Source organism: Leptinotarsa decemlineata, unplaced genomic scaffold, assembly GCF_025532065.1.
Source record: "Leptinotarsa decemlineata unplaced genomic scaffold, Ldec_3_MD MMD2_tig00026328_RagTag_RagTag, whole genome shotgun sequence".
NCBI lineage: Eukaryota > Metazoa > Arthropoda > Insecta > Coleoptera > Chrysomelidae > Leptinotarsa > Leptinotarsa decemlineata.
The window spans coordinates 35,858,734-35,883,922 of NW_027412688.1; the positions used below are offsets into that span (position 1 = coordinate 35,858,734).

The 25,189-nt window shown below is 34.6% G+C and overlaps 1 long non-coding RNA gene across 3 annotated transcripts in view; it reads right to left on the reverse strand.

Moving 5' to 3' along the window:
- The window catches only part of LOC111518066 (uncharacterized), an 80,004-nt gene that overhangs the window by 17,085 nt on the left and 37,730 nt on the right, over positions 1–25,189 (reverse strand). For 2 of the 3 annotated variants that reach the window (XR_012467211.1, XR_012467212.1), the window contains exon 4: positions 19,208–19,790. This is a non-coding gene — a long non-coding RNA (uncharacterized lncRNA). The remainder of the gene's footprint in view (positions 1–19,207; positions 19,791–25,189) is intronic. The other variant, XR_012467213.1, reaches the window with a different exon arrangement.

The window sequence follows — 25,189 nt, forward strand, 5'->3', positions numbered from 1 at the left end:
AGTGAAAGCGATGTGGATGGGGATAATTTTTCTTCACTTTCAAGGGTCTTTTTGAACCTTCCGCTCATTGATAAATACAGTAAAAAGAGTTCACGAGAACACACATTTTTTCTGATCATCAGATGCTGTCTCAATATGACTCAGAGTACACTGATTGTGTATTTTTCTATACATATTTCATATTTTAATATTTTTCGAAACTATCATTGGTTATTAGGGGCAAAATAACAATTAGAAAACGTTTCTGATATATATTTGAAAGGACATGAATTTCCATTTTTTATCAAGGTAGTAATATTTTCTGTAGCGATATATTTTTCTGTTCTAATGATCTTTGATACAAGTCACTCAAACTAAAGTATGTTGACAGCTATCGATTTTCAAGCAACGTAAAACAATAAATATAAATTGACGGATGTAGCCGTTACTAAGTGGTAGGAGATCATAATGGAGAGAGAAATGAAAATTTCTATGGTTTTTACCACTTTTACCACTTACAGATTGATATATCCTCAGGTCAAACAACCAGAAATCAAGAAATGGGTAACGCTAATATATTTTGGAAAAAGAACAGAAATAATGCAAGGAAGGGTTGCAAACTCAAATATTTAAAATCCTTGGAAATCCACAAGCATAAACATTGCGGGTGCAACCTGTTAAATGATCAAATCGATTTAATTTACTCCCCGGTTTTTAAATTGGCACATCCGCATTGTTAACTGTAAAATCAGATACTCAATCAAGTACCTGAATGGTATATATTGGCGAATGTAATGAATCATTATTAGTTTATTGTATAAGTTTGAGAATGTCCATGTAGGACGAAATTGCAGTAACGTTAGTTACAAATGAAAGTGGTAAAAAACATAGAAATTTTCATTTCTCTTTACAATTAATATAGTTATTTTAATGGTTTCATGAATTTTGTTAAAAATATAAACAACAATAAAAATTAACTGGCGCTCCGGGGCGACTTCATTGATTCCAGTGGCGCATTTGCTTTTTCAACTGCAGGAAAACCCAGAAAAACCTGCAGCACCACATCATCTGAAGATCTTACATCGCCAGAACACTTCGTGACACGACTATCGTCAAACTTAAACTAGTCCGTTTTGTCTTTGACCAAGGCGTAATAATGACCAAATTCAACGCCAGAACCACAGTGAACAATGACTGCATGAATATTATAATAGTGGTCTGCTATATTGAAATGTTCATCTATTCCGAACCTTCCCAAGACTTTTTCGCTTCCGTCATAGGTTGAGTCTTGTTTGAAATCATCAGTGTTATTATTAGATTGACTGGTGCCTCAAATATACTTGTTTTTTCATACCACAAACTTAGTTTGGCGCATTTTTAGCAATACAGTCGATCATCACCTGTTAAAAATTCCATTTTCAAATGATTTAACAATATGCTTTGCACGGACTGGTTATTAGTCATATTAGGAAAAGCTAGATGAAGTTCCAAAATAACAGATTTCGTTTGACTTTGAACGGTATTTTCAAAAATTTACTTTTGTTCATTATTTACAGATCACTATATTTATAAAAAGTAATGAATTACACATTTAGACATGCAATGGAAAAATTTAAGAAAATTTACACCTATTTCAACGATTTTTCAAATTCCCAATCTTTCTTCGATGTTCCAGACTATCAAGGATGCAAGTGATGTTGGAGTCTCCAATCAGGCGGATGGCTGTTTTCTGGATGGGATCCAGCAGCTTTAGGGTATGCTTAGGGGCGGAGCTCCATACATGAGAACAATAATCCAAAGAAGGTCTGATCTGAGCTTCATGAAGCATCAAAAGTTGCTGAGGTGTGTCCAGTTTTTTTGTTCGGAAGAGTGCTCCAAGTTTTTGAGATGCAGCCTTTGCATTTCCAGCGACATGATTGTGCCAAAACATATTGTCCATTTCAGCTTCCCAACAAACTGATCGAAGCAGAAAGCAATAAGCCGTTGATATACAATTAAAAGAAATTTGAAGACAATATGTATCCCTGAAGTACACCAGCGTTGCTGGTATTGATGGTAAAAGTATTCGAGAGATATCCATCGACGGCCATTTGCAGGGAACTTTCTTTCAGGAAATGATCCAACAAGCCATAACATCGAAGTTTGGCCAGCAAATACTCATGCCATATATTATTATTAATCATCACTGAAGACTATTTAACCAAGACAGCGAGCGGTGCCGTCTGGTACTCGACTGATATCGATGCTCTACCGTACGTATACGAAACCTTTGTATGAGATAGGAGCCGTTTTAACTACAACTTCGAATGTTAACTAACGTCTCGTGAATTGAGCCCCAAGGGAGGAAGAATCATTTCGAAGGCAATCTTTTTATCTGTGTTTCACGTCAATGTTTATTAAATAGTATTATTCAGTAACAAGTGTTGATTGTAGATGAAACAATTTACAGTAGACCAGTTTACGTAACATGTGTGATACATTTCCAATAGTTATTGGTATTTGTCCTCCAGTGCCAAAAACCACTTCAGAACTTCAACAACATATTTTATTTTGATTTCAACAGTACTGCCAGAAATGAAAATGCATAGAAACTTGAAACAGAAAAATACGCCACTGGTATGTTTGCATTCCACCGTTTAAGGATCGCCAAGATATTCATTCCTCTCCCCTATCAACTAGGAACAACTAGAGAAGAAATTATTACCTCTAATAGCCTAGGGGTAAGAAAATACGAGAGGGAAGAAACTAGGAGCGTACGCTCTATTTGACGTTCTATTATTCCCTATTGTTGCTTTCAACAAGAATTGTGCACCTCAGGTCCATTGTTAACTAGTTTTTGATGTTTGAATTATTAAGACCGAGGGGCATCTCTTTTGTCCGACTGTTTGACGTTGATTCGACGAGATGTTGAATTTTATTTGTTTTTTCAAGATTGATCGTAGCGGTTAGGAAAATTCGCGACCCCGTCAAGATAAGATCAGCATTAAACTAATTGCCTTTAAAATCCCCAGGTATCAATTTTGTATTTCGTTATTATTATACTGAAGATATGCATGCATAGGTTAAACAAATTTTTGTAATTTATCAAGTTTTACTTACTCTGAAAGATTTATCTTTGTCATATTGAAACTTGTTTTCACTAAATATCAAGCAAGACATTGAGGAAGCTACTTAGAGAATAAAATGTAAAGCTATTTTCTAAATTGTTGGTGAAATGACAATTTTCACCAACAATAAAACTCATTTAACAGATATAAGGCCCATTAGGTGTTTTTCATACATCTCATAATCTGTAATTCTGAAAATTTTATTTTCTGGCCTTCCCCTTTCCCACATCCACTCCATCTAACTCTTAGTGGTTTTTGTTATCTAATATTAACAAGGCGTCTGGTCCTGATGAACCAATTCATGATTCAATACCAGACAGGACGCATTGATCTTCCAGATATCAGTGGTACTCGACTGGATAACTGATTGAAGGATACAACTCTGGTCTCATTTTTGAAAGTGCATTTGAGTGACTCGTTATTTTCAATCTCCGGAATCACCTATTATCCTATTTGTGGGGAAAGCTAGAGTGAGACAGAAAGTGATTTCTTATTTGGGAAAGCTTGGCCTTGCATTAGGTTCGCTGCCCTGTCATTATTTCTCATTTCTCTCTCAATAAATAAATCATTCCGAGCGAGTAATATACATTTCTCGCGGGTAGAATGCTATACTTTTTTATCGCCCATAAAATAAGATTTTGTGAAGGGTATTCCGAATCAGAGAAAAAACAATAAATTTCATAACAAGAAGCAATCTGAAAATGCGTTCAAAAACAGTTTCTATTTTTGTCATTTAATCTAATTTCAAAAAGTTTGAACTCGAAAGTTTCACTCGATAGTACGAAAATTTAAGTAACAGAGAGGCAAGGCTAGGCAGATTCATATTTTTCTTTATTTTCCTTTTTTTATTTTTTCAGGTCTTTTTTCTTAAGAGTATCTTGTTCGTATACATTAAATGGGTGAATTGAAGGAGTTTTTTGCGAAGATTACCACTTACTTTGGTAACATATTTTTTATTGATAAATACTTATGTTGTTAACACATCAATTGTGATTGCAAATACTCAAATTCTCCAAGGAAGCCGTTACGCCACTGCCCCCAGCATTCCTAGATGTACCCGCCCAGCAAAGGGTCCGCGTAAATAATAGAAAAAGACCTTAAACGCTGTACAATACACGCACACACAAACAATGACAACAAGTTTCGCTAAAACACCTTAATCTATTTGGAGTGGACTCAGGTGCAATTTTAACACCTTTCTGCACAAAGAGAAAGAAAAGGTCCATAAAGGACCAGAAGGAACGCTCCCCTCGACGTCTTCGATGTCACCCTAGTTTGTCGCAAATTCGCCCGATATAACCGTATAAACTGTCGTGTTGTTGGGGGTATCGTGTTTCTAGATATACAACTTCGAGAGTTTGTTGGTCTTTACTATTTCGTACTTCTATAGGGCGATTCACTAGGTTAGATATGGTCAATAGTAGTAAATGCTTTAATCCTGCATTCCACAATGCAATTACTTTTTCTGTTATTAATTTATGAACAGTGACAGTTTTTTGAGTATTTGGTAGAAGAAAATGAAAAATTAAACAAAGTATACAATCGGATATGTTTGATAGGTATCAATATCCATTATTTTAACACCCTACAACAGTTGTTCCCTGATATTTACAGCTATTGAATTGTTCTAGTTTGATTTATTCATTATACATTATAAGTTTTTTACAATTTCTTTGCATTTATCTACAAATTGAATAATTTTTTCATTCCTTAAGGATTATTTGGTGTTTTCTTTGTTTATCTCCATTTCCACTTATGGATTTATTTGATTCATCATCAACCTGATATATTATTCACCTATCATTCAGATGACTCATATTATTTATTTTTATTAATTCATTTTATTATCTCTATCGTTATTTAACCAGAACCGTATAACATACTCATATTATTTAATTTTATTATATCTTTCATTGAGTTGTCTCAAAATAAATACTAAATTTTTAGTACTTAACATTCTTTTTTGTTTTGCAGTTGACCGTTATTCCTGTTTTCTGTTCTGTTCTTTGTTTCTGGTACCTTCTTCAAAACTTTTGGGAAATTGTTGAAACTGTATTCTTGTTGTTCAATAAAATAATTTCGACTTTGACAAATATTTTCTCAGATGTGTATGAAGCTTCTCTGAACGTTTTCAGTTCTCAGCTATTCTGACTGTGCTTCTTTTTCTTTATTATCCTGCTTTGCCTTTCAATCGTTTAAATATATCCGAATGTTTTTTATTCAGATTCTCACTGAATATTTTCACGCTTATTGCCGGATTATTTTTGTTCATTTAGAATACTTATGTTTGTGTTTTGTTTAGTAATTCCATTTATAACTGATAGTTAACGTGTTTGTTGTAAAAATATTTTAATTAGGCATATCAGAATCACTCTATAATGATCTTTTATAAATTTTATACACCACGAAAATGGTGAACGAGGACTCCGCAGCTACTAACTATACATGTAAGACATGAAATTGAATCCTTCTATGGATTTGAGAATGTGCCTATCGATAATAAACTTGATAAACATGACGAATGAATCCAAATATTAGAAATATTCGACTAGTTATTGAACACTACGGTGGATTCACAAATCACCCTGTAAACGTTTGCAAGTTCATCTCCCCTATTTCGCACACACATTCACTACAACTAGCTGTACAATAGATACGTGTGAAATTGGCTTTGTGGTCTGGTTAATAGCTCCGCTTCGAGATAGAGACGAGTAGTTAGATTCTCCAGGTGGACGGTCAGATCCGATGGGAACCGAAACTTTGATTACATACATACGAAAATAGTTCGCGTATTTCATGAATAAATTAGGGAGAACATGAGATGTTTGCCATTCATCTATTCATCGGATTCTGGAGTTTTTTTGCATTGTACAAACCGTTTGATATAATGGTAGATGATAGGTGAATGCATTATTCTTGTGTTTGCTGATTTCATGTCGAACGGAGTATGTTTTTTTCACTATCCTTTCGTGAGTTCGTCTGTCTCCATACTAAAAATTCTGGACGCTCAGGAATGAAAGCTGATAAGGGCTACTGGATATTTATCATCAGCTCTGCACATTGGCCTTGAATCAGCTGCAGGGATACCAAAATCTGTGATATGGAACCAAATCAGAAAACTTGTAAAACTTGGTAATCGAAACACGTGTCGAGGTGTTAAAAATAACGATTTGGTGTTGGAAAAAAATTCCAGTAATATTGATTACTACACCAACAGTGCATCATAAACCCATATTATATCCAGAGGTCAAACATTCAGCTAGAAAGAAATGAACAAACCAAATGGTTCCCAAGTAGCAAAAAATGTCAGATAAAAACAATCACCCTATAGGAAATATTCATTTGATTGTGTTGAATATCTCCTATATATTTTTTAAGGACAAAACACTACAGGAAAATATTCAAGGCACTCTTAGAGCGGTGCCTGTGCGAAAGTAGCGATTCTCATCGGATTTGAATCGCTGAAGATCGAATCCATTTAGAAAAACGATCTCAGGAAGTTTATTCCACATAAACGCAGTTCTCCAAAAGAGTTCTTGAACTGTGAAGTTCCAGGTGTACTGAATTGAACCCAGATGTCCATAAGGTTTCCTTTATTGACTTGTTTTAAGAGTTTTATGGTCTCTGGTGGGAGAAAGTTATGTTTGTTTTGTATGGCGTGTGTATACCCCTATAGGTATACTGTATACTCCTAAACGTGGTATACAATGCTCGGACTGCAACAAATTCTATATCCTTTATTGACTTGTTTTATGAGTTTTATGGTCTCTGGTGGGAGAAAGTTATGTTTGTTTTGTATGGCGTGTGTATATCCCTATAGGTATGCTGTATACTCCTAAACGGGGTATACAATGCTCGGACTGCAACAAATTCTATATCGGAAAAACTAAGAAAAAACTGATGCAAAGGTAAGACGAGCACAGAAAGTCATACATACATACATACCCAATAATAAATAAATCAAACCTCGCACACGCCATATACAAAACAAAAATAAGTTTTCCCCACCAGAGAATATAAACCTCATAAAACAAGTCATCAAATCAATAAAGAAAACCGTATAGACATCTGAAAACAATTAAACATCCATAAATTAAAAAGTCATAATTCACTTATCCAGGAAAAACAAGACCTCATATTCAATATATTGAACAAAACCATACACATTCCTAGAGAAGACCGTATAAAGAGGCAGACGACGGGATGACAAGTTCAGTTTGAGGAGTACCTTGAAATTGACAGTACGACCAGCTGTCGAAAGCGCTCGCAGATAATTAATAGAAGATATAATAAAATATTATTATAAATTATATAAGCTGTAATTAAGATAGATTTGTGAATTAACAAATGAGTTCATACTGTCTCAAGAATGGATTGACAATACAACTGAAACTTTGTTTTCAGGAAAGAAGTTGATTTTTGTATATTGCTGTATAGAGAAGAATCTATTGTGGAACCATCACATTGATTTCACTTGATTGTATAATTTAAAACCAGTAAGTCACTGTTTTGTATTAAGGCAACTAACGTCATCTATTGAATCGACAGAAGAAAAAAATCATAAACGAAGCTCTCAAACAATCTATTTATGTTTAACACTTATGGTTAACACAAATGGTCTGTGTAGTGAAAACTGCAGAGAAAGACAGAAGCCGAATATTGTTCGGCGATCGATGTTGAAGCTTGTTTTTGCAACGGACCGCCGTTAGGAGCCTTGCTCATCGTTAATATGCATGGTTTCATAGTGATAGTTGAGAACAATAATGCGTTCATAATTATTCCTTTCACCACTGATGATAGCAAGTCGAAACAGCGTTGTCGTCTGATAATGTTAAATCACAAGTACTTTATTTCTGGGCTCTGGTTTCAAAGAGATTGGGCCGTTTCGTCTGATATATTGAAGACATTATTTTCCCCACTCCCATTTGATTGTATTATCATATACTGCCAAAAACATACTATGTTGAGAAAAATATTGAAGGGCAAATTAGGTGATCATATTTCAGAACTTTGACATATAGGCAATTATGAGATATACTGGAATTCAATTTATATTTGAAAATGACAAATGGCTTCGTATAAAACTGGAATTAGTCAAGAACGATTTCTAAATCCAATTTTTATTTTTTTTTGACATTCGCCAGTACCTATTCAATTTGTACCATTGACCCAATATATGTTTAATAATATATATTTATATGAGACGACATCGCAGATTCCAAACACGTGCCTAATCCCCATTCACTTTCATCAAGAGTACTAATTGGATTCTTCTTTCGAATCTGAGGAATGCCACTAGTTTAAATTCAAAATCACGTCTGGCACGGAATGAATTGTATATCATCTCGGCAACGAGTTGTCTCGTTTTAAATGCGACAACCGTTTGATTTATCTCCGTTTGAATCTCCGGGAGCAAGTACATCACAGTTTATCGAATATACAGGGTGCAAGCTAGATACTCGAACATGGGGAATATAAAATACATCTCCCAAATTATTTCAACTTCAACACAACACTCACTTCTTTGTTACACAATTTTCAGATCCCCACACCCCTCTAAGAAGTGAGAATAAAATATGATATGGGCATTATATCGTATCAAACAAGAAGACATGAGTAGAACAAGGAATCCGCTTTTTGACTACACCCAGTCGGCAGTCATGATTACATTTCTGGGAAAAGAAACTTAGAACTATGACACATTCGACAAACTTTATAGAAATTGATGATATGAAACTTTTCATGAAGGAGTCAGGCTGACTAAATCAGAAAAATACTGCTCTTTTTACAAACACCCATAATGTATCGAAGCTTGTCGTACCAGATGACGGATTCTACATGAAAAGAAACGTTTAAAGAAGTCCTTAATCGCCTTCGACTGATTAGCCTACTTTTCATAAGTAGACTTCAGTTCATTTATTCATTTGCAAAACCAAGTGACAACCGTTAAGGTAAGCAATTCAAAATCTTGATGGTTAACTATCTATAAATCTATCTATCTATATTTATAATATACGTGAATGAAGAGTACAATTACACTTTTCACACTGTGAGAAAAATAACGCCAGGAGAAAATAAACAGAACCCTTTGTTAAACATTCTCAACCCCCGACATGATGCACCCTGTCGTGATTTTTCAAAACATTTCGAAGCCGAACAAACGAAAACAAATCACGCGTTCATCGCGTACATGTTATTCGTCAAAACAAACGTTTCAGAAACCATTTGCCTTTACGGTTCATGAGTTATTTACTTATCGCCAGGAACTGATCTTTCCCAACGGCTCGACGGAAATTTCTCAAGAACCTCTCGAGCATGGTTCAAGTAATCTTCTAATTAGTCTCTTAGACGCGAGTTCGTGCAAGGTTATTTTCTAACGGTTTTGGTGTGACATCGGCCCATTTGAAGCCGTCAAGTGGGCTAAACAAACGGAAATTATGGGAAAATGGTGCCCTTTCATACACTCCTTAGCAATTCAAATCGAGGTATATTACCCATCAAAGAGGTGATTGTTCGAAACACTCGAGAAATGACAGCCTCTTGTACTGTATATGCACCAGAAGGGGATTTATTCGGAAGAGTCGTGAGAGTAATCAATATTTTTTAATGAAATGTTTGTGCGTCGCTTCACTATTCAACATTTGTTATTAATTAAATTATTATATTTAAAAATATTTCTAAAAATAATAAAATAACTAGATAGCTATCACATTTTCTCTACCTATTCTCTCTCTACTTCACTACCCCATTTTACAATTCTGAATTCAATCAATTTTATCGATATTAGTTACCAGTACTATAAAACATCATCAGAGACAAGGTAATACAATTCCCCGCCAGAAAGGTCTCAAAAACTCTTCGTATCTAAAACTAGAAGACACACATTCACTACATTTATTTTTTGAAAATTTGGGAGTAGATAGAAAACCATGAATGTAAAAATAAAATGAACCCAGCTTACCCCATTACGTAAAGTAGGCGGTTAGGAACATTCATTTTATGAAATAATCAGACTCGATAATCTCAACTAGTGCAATATGTTCAATGATATTCTCTTCCATTAAATTTGCAGTATGTATTTTTTGGCAATTTTCGCTTCTTCAAAATGTTACAAAAATTATTATTTTGTTTCAGAGTCGACTCAAGAATTCAATCGGCATAATATCATCTTTCAAAATGCAATAAAAAAAGCATCGTTTCCTGAAACAAACATATGTTGCAACAAACCCGGAAAATAGATTCGACATATTTTTGAAATCAATCAATTTTTTCTTGGGAAGGTATGTAAATTACACTTCACTGCGAGATTTTCCTTAAACAGTTTACAAAACCGGAGCATGTGGTGTTTTACTGTACAATGGCTTCTTTAGGAAATTGATAACTTTTTTGGTAATACCAGGGTACCAAAATATTTTGACCAACATTTGACCAACATAATTACTGCATATACATACTAAATTTTAAAAAACCACTACACATATATTTGATCGTTCCGTACTCTGTAAAGATTGCATTGGTCATCATCTCTGTATAACATTGCATCGTTCACCATTTAACCTCATTCTCAATAAACTGTATTAGTGTAAGTAATTATAATAAAAAAAGGTTCCAATGACCATCAATTTCCGTTCCCAATTGAAACTTCAGCAAAAATTCTGATTATACAGATGACCGTACAAAAAGGAAACTAATAACTCTCTTATTGCGTTAACATTATAATCTCGGCCGTTAACCCATCATTCATATAGTTTCTTTACAAAAACAATTTCCGCACATTTTCTCAAGTGCATTAATAAATAATTCATTTTAACCGATTTTTTATTCGTAAGAGCAGAGAACTAGTTCCCAGCGGAAGTTCCAACGAATTTTTTATTGTAAGTATAGAACACCGATTGTTAACGACAGATGCTGAAGTGAAAAGTTGCAGCGGTCAAGTGGTTGCAGTTTATAGAAGATGAATTTATAAACATTCCCTGAATAGCTGTCATGAACAGCAGATTTTTCATAAATTTGAAATTTTGTAGTTAAACTAACGGTGTTACTCCTCAAAAGTCTGAATTTGCGGAATAATTACTAACACGTTTAAGGATGATCGAAATTCATTCAAAGGAAATTTAACTTCAATTCTCTCTAATTTTTTACATTGTGTAATGAGAGATTTTTTAGAATACGAGTTTAATTCAAATTTGGTGACGGTAGATTACAAAGATTTAATTAGCTGAACTTCCAAAAAAACATCAGACTCAGCATTGAAAAGTATATTTTCTATATTTATGACGTTCCGCTCACTATTGTAGCTAATAACAGTTTGCTAAACAATGTGTTAGGAATCACACGTTAAAAGGTAAGACCTCGTTAGTACTTAGCTAGCACAAGTTTCTCAACTTCTGAGAGATGTCGTTCGTATGGAATTCGTATAGAATTCTGTTCTTCGATCAGGGTCATCTTCAGTTAATTGGTGTACCATTTTAATATTGTATCAATGGTACCTATTCCTCTTCAAAAGTCTCCACACAGTAGAAGGATACACCTCACAAACATTCGCGACGGAATAAGTAGACTGTTCAGGATTTACTACCATCTCAGCAATTATTTGCAGTTGCTGTTCTTCCGGAATAGACGGATGACCTACCGGTAGTTGTGAATTTGGATACAAGTTCCCTCAAATATTTTCTACAGATAGGACGATTCGGAAAACGTTCATTGAAAATCCTTTCGGTCTCGTGAAAGTTACGCGTTGCACTGTAAATAAAAATCGCTTAAATTTTTTTCCCAATAGACGAGAGTTGACCATTTTCGAGATTGTAAATAGAGATTGACGTTGTACTTTTCTACTAGTGAAACTGAATAGAAATATTCTAACTTAACAATGATGTTCATTGTCGTACTGACATTTTTTGACGTTTTTATAAGCAAAAAATAACTTAACGAATCTTATCAAGTTGTTGGAATTGCCATATGGCAGATAAAAAGAAATATTTCCAGAAATATCGATATTAATGTATCTGTCTTCAGGAAATTATTAAATGTTCCGCCATTTTGTAGTAGGTGAAGATATTGACTTCATATTCTAGGGTTGTGAAGTATTCGTCAGGAGCTTCAAAATGAAGTGTCGCCCAGTCGCCATCTTGAAAGTTTCATCTGTCAATTTCACTTCAAAATAAAGTATTCATGCATTAATTTCATCATCAAAATAAAGTATTCATGCATTAATTTCATTATCCCAAATTTTAATTTTTTGAATTGACCCATTCAAAAAATAAAAGGGGGGGACATTGAAGAAATGCACTGTATAACCCAGAAATGTTGCAGTCCTCTGAAAAAAAAAAGAGGATCCCACCAATCTCGCATTATGTGGGCTTCATCTGTTTCAGCATAGAAAACGCGCTTCATGCTCGACTGTTCTAAAAACCAACGCCCCAACAACCGTGACACCCGTGGGAAATGAATCAAACAACCGACCAATTCGTCAGTTCTTTCAGCCTCTAATTATATAATTCTGTATGCTAATTCGATCGACTCCGAGCAGCAACTGTTACGGATTAAAATGAGAGCTAATAATAATTTTCATAGACTCAACTCAAAGGAGTCTTCTGTGCCCTAATGACCAGTGGTCAAACGCTAGTATGCCGTGAGAGCGGATCTTTGTCCAGCATCCGCACTTATAGAAACAGTCATTTCGTTACAATGAAATATTTCGTTGGAGACTTCCGCTGGGAACTAGTTCGCCTCGAGCTTAGTTCGATAGGAAAAAAATCGTTGGAATAAATTATTCCACGAGTAATAGACGTTAGGACTAGAAAAAAATGTCCGCCTCTTTGAAATCATTATTTTGATCCCTCTTGTGCCATTTGATAGCAAATTCAGTGAAATTACTATACGCGTGTTCCATATTCAATGTTGGAGACCATGACGCCTCTGCTTAACATCAGACAGCTATCAAGCCACGAAAATTGTATTAAAATCATTTTTGGGCTACTGCTACCTAATGAAAAAAAAATCCTAAAACATTCATTTCGAAAATAATCAAATTGATTCAATTACTTTTATATTATACTTCCATAGAATTTTCTTTCAAAACAGGGGCTCGTTGCTCGTTGAAGTCAACATAACAAGTGTTCATCGATCTCAATCGTTGCTTTATTCTTTATTTCTTCAGAAGTTAATTCACTTTATAAATTTGGGACAATTCACGAATAAAATAAACCAGGCATACAAAAGCGATTCGCCGGTTCGTTGCAAAAACAAGCTTTGAATCGACTTTCGAACGAAGTTCGTTCTTTGTCTTTGAACATAGAGATTTCATAGTCTTCTGCTACTCAAGTTTGTTCTTTCAGCACAGTTGACTGAACATTCTAAGCACCATTTTAACCTGACAACACAGAGTGAGTTCTAATGGATATTTTTCGAAAAATTGTATACTGTTCAAGTCTTACATCAACTCAAATTATTGATAATATTAAATGAATATTTCTGTCTCCATCTGACTGTTTAATATACATATAGCATGATTTCAAAATTTGATACATCATTGAATACATTAAAATCACATTCCAGGTAGTCCCATCAAACTGCTAATCAAACTAGATATTACTGATGAGATTTATGATAGACTGAAACAATGTTATTGGGTATTGGAATATGAATTCAGTCCGTCAGGTAATTTTCTGCATTTGTGAAAGACTTGAAAGTTGAAATATCAAAATATCAAAAATAGAAAAAAATCATCAGTAGTTTTTGATTCACCAGTAATTTCGAAATTGTTATGTCAAAGTGACTTCTAAATGTGTTCATCATTGAAAAAGTTATAAGAGAATAAAATTTGAGAAATATGCTATTGAATCATCCCTTCAATTCAATTTTAGAAATTTCATAAACAATTTTACTAATCCAATGAAAAGTTATAAGTAATAGTATATTACCTACCGTGTAGGATAATAAGCCAATCACCCACGAGCCGAAAATTGTGAGCACCAGGCGTTAGCCGACTGCGATAATTCGCGAGTGGACATAATTGACCTTATCCTTGAGGTGCGTACTATACTTTTTCTACGAATGACCGTAGAAAGGAAATGTTTAAAAAATTGATGGCAACATTTCCTACAAATTATTTTATTAGAATACATTTTTGTTATAAGTTTTTGCTAAATTTTCCAAAAAAACGAGTGGGGTAGCACAAATTTCTTGATCGTTATGACTCATTTTGAATTTTTACGAGATACTGAATGACAGGTTGTTGATTCACGGATATAAACTAGATTCATTACCAACCCACAAACTTTGAACAATAAATTTACTGAAAATATGAGTTTTTTTTTTCAATTTTACAGAGAATTTGGAGAGAAAATTCACTGATTTTGTCTTTTGGACAATTGAATGTATTCATAAAATCATATTTATCAGAGTAAATGTTACATATCTCATCATTTTTAAAAATTTCTTTCGGAAATGGCCGCCATTAATTAAGAATAGTATTCTAAATGAGCCATTACCTACCTGCTGTCAAACACGTAATGATTAGTTCAAAATAGAGGGAGTAGAAAAAAGCATATATATTTAAAAATATATTTCGCAAACTTTTTTCTCGTATAATTTTTGCATTGAAACATTTCACGAAAAATAGTACATTATTTTTTACATAATTTCAGGATTGTTATAATCTTAATTTAAATTTAACATTGTTAAACTAATATACCATAATTTGCATTTCATAAAAAAAATTTCAATGAAACTCATAAATATCATATATAGTTCAAATTTTTCCCAAAACTTGTGAAAAAATAATTAAGGTAAACGGATAACACCAGAATTGTTATAAATTGAAAGCATAGACAGTATCAAAACAGCATCGCCTTCGAAACAACCTATTACGATAGCATTTTATTCGTAATTACACGTTTTAAATAGGATAGTTCCACCTAAACGAACCGGGTCTCTCAACTATTTCCCGAGAATGTTAATTTCAGTGGTGATATCCTTTCTGCGTGTACCTTCAACATATTTTCCTTCCTCACTAATCACAGCCGACTTTATGTGGGGTGTATAATTTGTTTCGTTTTTTATCCGTTTAGAAATCTAGCATGCAGAATGTAGAAATATTCAATTCGTTCCAGAGTTCATCGTCATCAGCGGCGGACAAGAATAAATGTTGATGAAAAAGTGCAGATTTTTATATATTACGTACCTAAGTCAATTCTCACAGTCAATCAATTTCTGGATTAAATTTCTGTCTCTTTTTTTCTGAAAGGAAAAATACACGCACGTTCACGGCATTCCTGCGTATTGATAGAGAAATAGAAGAGGAAGAAATGATGACTTCTTTACTTTTCAGAAAAAGAGGGATCAGTGATGATATCTTCTAAGGTGTGTGTATCCGAGACGAAAGGATGTATGACTCGGAGCCTATCACTGTCATTAACGGAACCATCGAGATACCGAGTGTCCTCTCCTAATAGAAAACATCACGGTGATGCTAAGCTCTGCCATATCTATTCGAGTTTGCAGAGAAGATAAAAGTCGACTAAACCTTGTACCATCGGATCAAGAGTGAGAGCTTCTTAGTTCTCCAACTCCTGATCCTGTTAACAAACCTAAGAGACTAGGTGGTGTGTCCAGGAAACGACTCATCGGCTCCTCAAGAGCAGGATATCTTATAAATCTGCCTTGCACCAAATAAACTGTTTCTGCCTAAATCAGATGATGCACCCAAACCAAAGGCACAAAAGCTTTTCATGGCTGAATCAAATATATCGAGTAGCTGACTCACAGATGTCCTCGCATGGAAATGTTATTGCGGTCATTTAGGTGAGAATTTTACACAATGAACATCCGACAACCTCAATATCGACCTTTCAACTTAGTATAGAAAACGAATTCATTTGGCCGAGTTTGAATAGGAATGAGCCACACTAAACTCTCCAGGGTTGCAGTTAAGTGCCGAACAGTCTCACTTCGACCTACCTATTTCTCTTTTGAAGAGACAACTATTCTTCTAACTGATGGTTTACGACTGATAGATGGGAGAGATTTTTTGCTATTCTTGTTACCATGTCATTCAACACAAATCCTCGGTTAATAACCAAAAATGAGTTACAAGAGTAATCAACAGTGTTGGCATTAATTATAGTAATCGCAATTTTTATGTCCATCCTTACATTGGCAATGAAAGTAGATATTTCTATCAGCATATATGGCAAACTATCTTATCAATTCTCCAAAGATATAGTCTGGTTTTACCAAACACTAGAAATATCCTTTCGCAGAAAACCTTTCAAACATCGAAATACCCAGTAGTGGCTGTTGAAATTCCAAACGATTGATTTCGACAGGGATAAGCAAGAATCGAAAAATACCAAAGATTCTCTCCTGGAAAGATTCATAAAGAAAAAAATGTTTCAAAGTCATCTTTCGCTTCTTGCCCTTCTGCGAATTCTATAAACGTTAGTCTTCCATGTGACCATTAACCACTCCACTCGCTTATTTCACGATGTTTATCAACCCCTTTTTGTTGAGTTTTACGAGGTAATGCCGACCTAATTTATATGTTCAATGTCGGTCGGACGAGATCACTCGCGTCTGCTAGCCACTAAAAATGTCCCGTAGACGAGAAATAATTGAAATTCCGACGACTTTTTCCTCGTACTAATATTCCAACTAATTTGTAGAACGTACTCTCCGACCTGAATTCCAAGATGGGAAATTAAAACTTGCGGTGCTTCACAAAAGAAAATAATTTGTGATGGGATGATGAAGTACAGAGGTGTAACAATATTTTATACAACTGCTAGAAATTTTCGAATTAAAGTTCTTGGACCATGATATGAACGCATGCTTCAAATCTTGAAGAATGTTTACGTATATTTTGAAAGTAATAACGTTTTGAGACGGTTTTTCTGCCCTAATTGCTAGGACATAATGGCCTGTGACCTTTAAATGGATATAGAAAACCTACCCATATATACCTGTTGGACAAAATCAGACAAAAAATTAATTTTTTTGTCTGCAATGCAATTATGTTCAGAAATCCAGCCCATCCTGAGTCGCACTCGAAATAAGCGAAAACAATGAAATCGATTATTTTGATTTCTAAGCTCTTCTATCTAAATATAAATTTTAATTTATGACATTAAAAATAAAATAAATACAACAATAAAAATTAATTGGCGCTCCGGGGCGACTTCATTGATTCCAGTGGCGCATTTGCTTTTTCAGCTGCAGGAAAACCCGGAAAAACCTGCAGCACCACATCATCTGAAGATCTTGATCTTCATATATGATCTTCCATATCTAAATTATACAAAATATGGAAAAAAATCATGACGAATTTTTATGGAACCATCATCAATTTGTTTTCAAATATTTTTTATAGAAAATTCTGATGCCTGCATTTATTAATGTAGATATATCAAGTTAGTCCTTATCTCTTCCAACTCGAATAAAATATAAATTATTTTTTCGTATTATGTATCTTCATTCAGAAAAATACTTTTACGACATTATCAGTTTAGTATTGATTTTCAATATTTCTGGTACAATCTCTGGAACACTAGACTAAATAAAAATGAATGGAACTGGTAACTTGATTATAATTATGAAAACATATCACCAGTCTCAATAATTTTCCAAGCACAATTGGTTTTTGAAAATTATTACAGAATTCATTTCTGTAAATCAAGTACTTGGCTAGATATGAAATAAATGATGGAATTGGAACATAATTCCATTGCATTCTAAAAAGTAGGTACATTTTTTTGTCTAATTTATTCAACATCGTATCTTCTACCTTTACCGAGATAATAATAATGTGCAATTAAGTTTTCACCACCCAGTATGTACAATAATTTTTTTGTTGGTTGAAAAAAGTTTAAAATTTTCGTGAATGAATATAGCTCAAGTTATTAATTATGAAAACGATTTTATGTTTTCAAATAGTATCGAATGAATTGAAACATTTTTGCTATGTATAATTTATCCAATTAAAGGTGGAAACTTCACGTTACCTTACATGAGGAAATGAAGTGTGAATAGCCAATATTTAGGTTCGGGGATTTATCATAACATATGTTGAACACGGATATAATTGTCGATGTTGAGAACATCGATAAAAAATGATGACAGTAGGTATAGCTTTTTGAATTGTATGCTACATTTTGAATGAATTTTACATCTCCAAACAGTAATTTGTCAAGAAATACTGGAGATTGCAAGCTTGAAACAAGTTTCTCACTACTTATCGAAATCTCTTATCTGGAACTGGAAAATCGAGAGAAGAAAGAGAAGAAGGAGCTCAAGTGACCTAAAAATAGTCTCGAATTATCAGGAATAGGACAGCTATTACTCAAAGACGCTTGTGGATACTTTAACAAACCAAACGTCATTTTTTTTGTTTTACATTATTTTTCTTTATTTTCTGTTGTCATTTTTATCGTGTGTATACATATTTATACTGTTCCACTCATTGTTCTACTCTTTCAATGAATCTCCATTTAAGATCACAATAATTTATTTTTTACTCATTGTTTTTTTTTTCACATTTTGCATTTTGCAATCCTGGCATTTTTATCATTTATCAATATTTCACTATTTTTTTTTCTTCTCTTAGATTTCAAACATGTCAACACTTTTTTAGAAAATGTAAATCTGAACCTCCAACAGCCACCAAGAAACATTTTCAAGCACATTGAAACATATAAATTATCCTTCATTTTTCAATAAGAGCCCTTGAATACTTATACGGTATGAAACTTCTTCAAAAATTTCTTTGTAATGTAAGTCACCCCTTTCCAAAATTTATTTCAAACATGTCCAAGAGCATTACACACTCTGTATGATGACGAGACTGTAAATCTCTCGCTTCATTTGTACATTGATATGGAATAAATGGAATTCCAAGAATATCAACCAACGCATTCGCTCGAAAACAATTTGTTTTACAAATATGGCTAGCCTGGATTTCTTTATTAGTCCAGGACAACTTTTGATAATCATAAGAGAAAAAAAATGATCTCAGATAAAGATAATATTTCATGTCTTGCTAGATCCCGAACGGTAGACAAGATTAGAACGATTCGGAAAACAACTAAGTTTTATATATTTATATGCGTAATTATTGTCTATTTTACCTTCTTGGAACGGCACATATGATCTCACTTTTCTCCCTTGTAATAGCTGTCCTTGGTTTTGCGTTAGTCCCACGTTGCGGAAAGAGAACATTCAGGATTCCTTGTATGCCAAAATTACAAGATTTTCCCAATAAATGTATTAATATGTAATTAAGAATAGATGTATACTTGCTAATTTGAAAGCGAAACCCTTCAACACATTGAATTGAAAACTTCAGCTCAGTGCTATTAATAAACATCATTGTTCTTAGAATATGACAGTGAGACAATTCTGATTATAAAGTCGAACATAGATTCCTGACTACAATGGATTATTGACCTTCACATCAAAACCGTCTACTGAGATCACATTCTACAATGTCGTCTGCTAATAGTAATTACTTGATATTAGAATAGATTTCCTTATATCCGTAAGAGGACTCCGTTTACAAGGAAGCTTTCTTGATTACATTTAATGTTATTTATTGGCAAAACATCAGTTTTTCTGAAACGAGATCTGGCTGCTCTGGAATATTGGACAATAGATTTCTTGAACGTTTCCAGAAAAAAAATTTGTTGCTATTCAGGACAAGGTGTTCGACATCTGAAAAGATAGAAATACAATAATGCAGAAGAGAGAGAAGAGAAAACATGAAGGTGTTGAGAGTTTTAGAATAATTCCTTGTCCAAGAGTTCCTTTATGCTAAGCTATGCATGTATTTTTTCTGCAGAAAGTTAAAGAAAATAAACAGTTTTTCCGTTAACCAGCTGTAGCCCCCCTATGAACATCTCTCAAAAGTCTTGTGCGAGCTCTTACCTTTCAACGTGTGATTCTTGACACGGGTTGGACGACACAAAGTGGAAACCGATCGTTCGACCTTGCAGTTCGAACCACCGGCTCACACAGCGGTGGATTGGGTGAGTGAAGCAAATCACCTATGTCAACCTACCAGGCTACCATCCTACCCAAATAATGTTATATTTATTAAAACTGTATAAAAGCAGATGGAAAAAATAAATATTTAAAAACTTTTGTTTTTTCACAGTAGGTGGTCGAGAAGAACCAGCACGTTTATGGCATCGATACCCGTGGGTTGGGTTACTTATCGGGCTCGTCCTCAGGTGGCGGATATGGAAACGGCCATGGGATTGGAGACCCTGTCCGGGGAGCCAATGTGGCCTTACGGACAGGGTCGCCGGACTCCTAGCCAGTGGCAGTAGGGTGAGGGGAACTAAAACTCCCCAAAAGCCTCTGCAAAACATGTCACCGTGGATCAGCCTACCTATGCTAAGGTGTAAGAAATCGTACCGACAGCTGAATGGCCGCAGGGTGATATGCGGTGACGACCAATACCCTTGGGGAACCGGGCAAAACCTCATTGTAATCAACCTACCTCTGGTATTGCGGGGCTCTGCCAGAGGTGACCAACTCTTCCTTTCCTACTCATGGGAACACACATGAATGAAACAAACACAAAAACAAAAACCAATCCCGAGGCTGGACAGAAATGCTCACCTCATTCTATGGCGGTGGCAGAAACTATAAGTGCACTCTCCTCCTCCTCCACTCAACACCTCACCTCTATGCAGGATGTGTGATCAGAAAGGTGAAACTGTCAGGCATGTCTTATGCGAGTGTCCGGAGTTATCGTCAATAAGAGAGTGTGTGTTTAACGAGTCTTGGCCTACATGCCGATATAATGGAGATGTCTCCCAGAGACCTATCCACCTTCCTGGAAAGGACAGGATGGACAATGCCCTAGGAGGACAACTCCTCAGGAGGATGTACAATGGGCCACATGTGGCCTAAGTGCTGTGGGCCTACACTAACTCTCCCTACTCTATAGATACAGCTGGCATCGATAGCTGGCAGTTTTTTGTTCTTTTTCTGTTGAAAATTGTGAAAATCGTTTCGGTCGTTTTTAAGTTATGAATGGTGTAACTAGCACATTTTTTGTGATTTTGTTTTATACTGAGCGACAACGAAATCATTGTGAACAGCGCCACTCAGTTGTTTCTTCGGTGAGAAATTTGAAATTCGGAAAGAAGGGGAAGTTCATTGTAGCCGATATTTCTAAGTAATAAACAATTGATACGTTTCTTTGGTTCAACCTGAAAAATTAAGGCAAACCCTTTATATTTTTAGACCATTTGGAAGAATATGAAATTCTCTTCTTAACGTTATAAAACAAGTGATCATGTTCAGGGCCGTAGCGAAAAGAAAAACCAGGGGAGGGAGGAAATCCAAATTTTCCCATCCCCATCAGCAAAATTTGCCAACTTTCGAAAAAATGAAAGCCGAGGGATTAGTTACTACTATAATATATCAATTTTCTTACTTAGCTATCCAAAGATTGCCTGAATGCTGATGCCCGTCAGGGTATGCACAAACAAAAATAAATTTTGGTGATTATAAAAATAATAATGGAAATTATTCTACTTTGGACCAAAGTCTTTGGTCTTCCACCATATCCACCATGTATTGGAATATTCAATAAAATGAAAGGAAACACCACTTAAATAATATTATGCTTATTGTTTTCTACTATTAATTTGTCTATCTTCACGGCCCGAATTTTCCCAAGTCGAAAAAAACAGCGAAAAGGTGGGAATTTTGTAAAATTGTGACTTCAAAATTTGTGGACTGTTCAGGACTGTTCTCTTACTTGGGAGGAATTAAACTTTTTTGAAGTTTTCAAACAACTCAGAATTTCAAAGTATGGGATCTCCAAGTTATGCATGTTGGGAAATCCCAACCTCTCCTGGTTCTATTTCTTTTCTTATTAACCCTCCCTTTCTCTTCTCTCATTTTTATTTTTTTAATTTCTATTCATTTTTTATTATTTTTTTTATTATTTTTTTATATCTTCACGGCTAAAAATTTCCCAACTTTTTCTCAAGTCGAAAAAGCAGGGGGAGGCTCCCCCCATCCCCCCCATGGCAATGACCCTGATCATGTCCTTCCAATATGGCGATACCATGACACCTTTGGTACGTAGACTGCAGTTTCTGAATATCCGAAACATCAATATTCATCAATTAGCTAGAAGCTAGTTAGTGAAGTGTGTCATAGAAGAGCAACTTCCCAAAAATTTGTGTTGATTTGAAAGTAGGTAATCGCAGAGTAACTGATGATCGCTCCCTCACTAGATTGATGAAAATGTGTCATGGCCTAGTCAACCTCGGAGTAAATTATTGTAAACAAGAGAATTCGAGCCTTGGTAGCAGAGCATATACCTGTACCTGTCTTCCGCGGATCGCAGATTCCCGCTCACTGAATACAGTAATCATCTTCGTTCAGGAGCTGGATTTATTTGGTAGTGTTTAAATAGATTTGAACCGCAACGAACCTATAATAAGCTGGTATCCATCGAAAAACTGACAAAATTTCCAACAAAAATAATTAAAGATACCATGTCGGATTTTAAAACCCACTTGTCTCGGACTATATTCGATTTTTACGAAATCGGGCGCATTACCAATCAGATGTGACAGATTGCCTTCACGCATGGCCGACCACGATGCAACTTTTCGTAATTTTTCGAATCAATTACTGAATTCTCAATTCTCGTCGTCGTCCGTCGATCGAACGTGGGTATATCATTACCGAAGAATCGGACACCACGCCGAATAACAAAGTGATACCCTTTTTTATTGAATAAAATCACCTTTGTGATTGCTCACGATGAAGTCGATCGTGCGTTCTGGTTAATAAGGGTACTTCTTTCGAATTGGGTTTTTCTTATCGAATGGATTTCCATAAAAATTATCGATTGGCTATCACAAGAATGCGAAATAATTGTCTGTCTATAAATGTCATCAACAGATTCAGCTTTTTTTGATGAACCTGAATAATGCAATAAATATTGGAGAAACTATAGATGTCATTCACATTTGAATCATAATAATTTAGTTTGTGTCATATATACTAGTGTGTACATATTGCTTTCTTACCAACTACATAATTGTGTAGTATTGAATAGCCATGCGGAAGTGGAGAAGAAAAAAAAAGAGTTTCTGATTAACTAGCTGATAACCTCTATTAGAGAAACCAAATGAGATTCTAAGTATCTAATATCGCAAGGAAATTGTGGAAGGATGCGGTGATGGTTAGATTGCGTTCATCCAACGTTGTTGGTTCATATTTCATTGTTTCGATATCACATTCCAGTAAGATTGTAAACTGTTCAGTAAAAACATCACAATAAAGAGTATACTTTATCCTGGATTTTCATCAAGTATCGACCATCCCATTACATATTCAATTGATTGGTCGATATTAAAGATGTTCGGATGTTCAAGTAGCAAAATATCCTTGATAATCGCAACAACTTTCTTATCTGAAGGCATCTGAAAGTCAGCTATATCTAAAAATTCATTTCACATTCAGTAGTTGTTTGGTCTCTGGTTTAATAGTTATAATAATCTTCATTTTCAGGATGTACACAGTGTACAAATAGAAACAATCAAAATATTATCTAATTATAAATTAGTAATGAATATGAAACACTTTGGAAGGTTTGAAATAGACGAACATTTCAATCTAACAGACCACTATTATAATATTCATGCAGTCATTGTTCACTGTGGTTCTGGAGTTGAATTTGGTCATTATTACGCCTTGGTCAAAGACGAAACGGAGTGGTTTAAGTTTGACGATATTCGTGTCACGAAGTGTTCTGGCGATGTATTGAAGCTATTGGAGCCTCTGAAGACATCCTACATTTTGTTTTAAGAGAGAGAGGACATTGGCAGATCAAGATCTTCAGATGATGTGGTGCTGCAGGTTTTTCCGGGTTTTCCTGCAGCTGAAAAAGCAAATGCGCCACTGGAATCAATGAAGTCGCCCCGCCGGAACGCCAATTAATTTTCATTGTTGTTTTTATTTTTATCGTTGTTTTAATAAAATTAAAACTATAAAATAATATGACTCAATTCATTTAATGAAAACTAATAATGTTTTATAAAAAACCAATTTCAAATTACACACAAACCTTATCAAAGTCGAATTTGATTTCATTTGAAAAGGTAATTTGTTGAAAATTATCAAGCCTTAGTGGTACCTAGACTTAACACAAGTGTCTAGTTTCCAAAGAAGAACGTTAAAGTTCCAAGTTTGTCTTGTATTGAAACTATGTACGGATGAGTTCAAAATTAGAGTTCGCCTTTCAATTGAAAATGTGTACATAGACTTTAAAAATTAACAGACTACGCAAAGTCTGCTTCTTTCAAAAATGTATGTATCTAGCTAAAATATCAATCAATGAAGATTCCAAAAAACTTTGTTGGCTCGACATTCTCCAGTAAGATCGAAGTTCGATTTTACTTCGAATTTTTTGGCGATTATGAAACACGCATATTGTTTCCGAACTGTCAAAATACGAAGAGTGTGTACTACACCATCTAGACAGATTACCCAAAATTCTGTTACGTAATTCCTATAATTTCTATTTTTTCAATGATTTCAATGAATCATTGGCATATTTTATGAAGATTGCACTCCCCGTAATTTCATTCAAATCATCGGTTTAGAGCGGTTACAATATTGGTCCTAATACAGATCCTTACGGAACACCTACATCAATACGGGATTGTTCAGACTTTTTTTGTATCATACATGAGTTAACTCTTGATGTTATTCTGACGAATTGTTCTTGGCTTCCATGAACATACAAATTATCTAGGAGAATAGCCTCCCCCTCAATAAATTCTCATTATAGTATAAATCAAGAGAGAAAATACTTTTTTGAAATCAGCAAATTGCGAATTTTCAGTTGATTGATTCACCAGTAGTCCTATATACTTTGTTCAGATGTTATAGATCCTTTCATATATTTACGGAGCCACCTAGTACAAGCCGTCGCGAAAATATAGTTTTAAAATTCATAAGCGGCTCCCAAACACTGAATAAATAAAAACAAAGGACTATTGACAATGAAATTAACATCACAATTTAGGAACCCGTTTTCATCAGAAACCGCAGACATTATTTATTTATATTAT